Source organism: Dipodomys merriami, unplaced genomic scaffold (assembly GCF_024711535.1).
Source record: "Dipodomys merriami isolate MVZ:Mamm:240054 unplaced genomic scaffold, mDipMer1.0.p SCAF_7, whole genome shotgun sequence".
Classification (NCBI taxonomy): domain Eukaryota; kingdom Metazoa; phylum Chordata; class Mammalia; order Rodentia; family Heteromyidae; genus Dipodomys; species Dipodomys merriami.
The window spans coordinates 64790024-64791575 of NW_027206290.1; the positions used below are offsets into that span (position 1 = coordinate 64790024).

The 1552-nt window shown below is 39.7% G+C and overlaps 1 non-coding gene across 1 annotated transcript; it reads left to right on the forward strand.

Moving 5' to 3' along the window:
* Positions 1-699: 699 nt before the first annotated feature.
* Positions 700-764, forward strand: Trnaa-ugc (transfer RNA alanine (anticodon UGC)). Its single transcript has one exon. It is a non-coding gene; the product is annotated as a tRNA-Ala (tRNA).
* Positions 765-1552: the final 788 nt, after the last annotated feature.

Consider the following 1552-nt stretch of genomic DNA (forward strand, 5'->3'; position numbering starts at 1 on the left):
GAATGGGCTCAACTGATTGAAATAAATGCTTGACTCAAATGTTTCCTAAACCCGTGAAGAAAAATCATGAGGTATTCTTAAAGAGACACGGTAGAGCTTTGAGTTGTTAGTTCTTCAAATTTCTACCAGAAAAGTGGCACGTGTTGACTTTCTTGAAAGTAGGATATTTTTCTTTTGCTACTCATGAGAACATATGCCATTGTTATACTCATAAAAGTAAAAGGACTGGATCTAAAATCTCAGTCTGAGATACACTTAGAATGGAAACCTTACATGTGTACACTTTTTCCTCCCGAGTTAATATATAGCGGAATGATCCTAGAGAAAATGGTGCAGGCATACACAGATGCTGTGCTAGAAGAGGACCCTCCTACTCCTGAATCAATGTTTTCTTCTTATTCCCCTTTCTACTTCTCCATTCACCTCTGCTAAGGCCGAGTTATTTACTGAGATATCTCAGTCTTGCCTTTAAATTGGACCTACTGTTCGGCAGGTAGGTGGGTTAAGAAAAAGAGACCACCCACCATTCCTCATAGTTAACAATTCTCATTTCAGTCACATATCAACATCTAGATGCAACATTCCTGATGTTTCAATAAATGTAAGATTTTTAGTTACTTGTTTGTACATTTGCTTGAAACGATCTCTTTGTAAGAGAGGTGATATGCTTAAAAATAAAGGATTTTGAAGGACTGGGAAGGTGGCTCAGTGGTAGAGCGCTTGCCTTGCAAGCAAGAGGCCCTGGGTTCGATTCCTCAGCACCACATAAGCAAAAAGAAAAAAGCTGGAAGTGGCGCTGTGGCTCAAGTGGTATAGCACCAGCCTTGAGCTGAAGAGCTGAGGGACAGCACCCAGGCCCAGAGTTCAGGCTCCACGACTGGACCCAAAAATAAATAAATAAATAAAGGATTTTTCAATACTATAGATTGCATTGTTACAGAAATATCTGAGGAAAATTGTGAAGCTATGTGAGCCTGTCTTTATGGGGTTCAAGACTAGTTTCTGTACCGAAACCTTCTCTGCTCCATCTCCTTGGCCTTTAAGAACTTTTTTTGAGGAACAATCAGGAACTCATTAGACATCAATGGCTGACAGCAAATTAGAAGACGACTAGCACTTGAGTAATAGCACTTGAGTAATTTTGAGTACTTAGTAATGAAAGTCTCAACTAAAAGGTGACTAATAATCAGCCTTTGTTTAAAAATAAATTTATTAGGGAGACGAAAGTTGTATATTGCTTTTATTTCCCACTTTCCTTTCTAGCCATCTACTTTTGGAACTTATCACTATTCATTGACATGATAAGTAGGAGCTAAAATCCAGTCTAGCTCTTGCCATCTCCTTCCATTTTATAAAATTTTATCTTTATTTTTATTTTATTTTATTTTTTGCCAGTCGTGGGGCCTGAACTCTGGGCCTGCGCGCTGTCCCTCAGCTCTTCAGCTCAAGGCTAGCACACTGCCACTTGAGCCACAGCACCACTTCCAGCTTTTTTTCTGCTTATGTGATGCTGAGGAATCAAACCCAGGGTCTCATGCATGCAAGGCAAGCA